Source organism: Colobus angolensis, unplaced genomic scaffold, assembly GCF_000951035.1.
Source record: "Colobus angolensis palliatus isolate OR3802 unplaced genomic scaffold, Cang.pa_1.0 Scaffold44, whole genome shotgun sequence".
NCBI classification, from domain to species: Eukaryota; Metazoa; Chordata; class Mammalia; order Primates; family Cercopithecidae; genus Colobus; species Colobus angolensis.
In genome coordinates, this window is record NW_012117821.1 from 1,227,715 (window position 1) to 1,228,600 (window position 886).

Genomic DNA, 886 nt, shown 5'->3' on the forward strand with positions numbered 1-886 from the left:
CGCCTCCTGGGTTCATGCAATTCTCCTGCCTCAGCCTCCATAGTAGCTGGGACTGCAGGCGCCTGCCACTACGCCAGGCTATTTTTTTTTTTTTTTTCTTTTTTTAGTAGAGACAGGGTTTCACCGTGTTGGCCAGGGTGGTCTCAATCTCCTGACCTCATGATCCGCCCACTTCAGCCTCCCAAAATGCTGGGATTACAGGTGTGAGCCGCTGTCCCCGGCCGATCCAGATGATTTTTAAAAATCATAAAACTCAACAAAAAACAACCCAATTAAAAAATTAGCGAAGGATTTGATAGGCATTTTTCCAAAGAAGACATACAAATGGCCAATCAACACAGGAAAAATGTTCAGCATCACTAATCGTTAGGGAGACGCAAATCAAAACCACAGGCTGGGCGCAGCGGCTCACGCCTGTAATCCCAGCACTTTGGGAGGTCAAGGCGGGCGGATCACCTGAGGTCAGAAGTTCAAGACCAGCCTGGCCAACATGATGAAAACCCGTCTCTACTAAAAGTACAAAATTTAGCTGGGCGTGGCGGTGGGTTCCTGTAATCCCAGCTACTCCGGAAGCTGAGACAGGAGAATCACCTGAACCGGGGAGGCAGAGGTTGCAGTGAGCCGAGATTCTGTCACTGCACTCCAGCCTGGGCAACAGAGGACAAAATACTATAGGATTCCACTGATAAGACGTACCTGGAGTCAGCAGAGCCACAGAGACAAACGGTAAAATGGTGGGTGCCAGGGACTGGGGTCCATTGTTTAATGGCTACGGTTGCTATTGGGGGTGATGAGTGATTTGTTTTTCTAAGACCAGCCGAGCGGGCACAAAAGAACCAGCGGGTAGGCAAGTGTAGGAGCAAAACTGCAAGTTTATTTTGGTCAC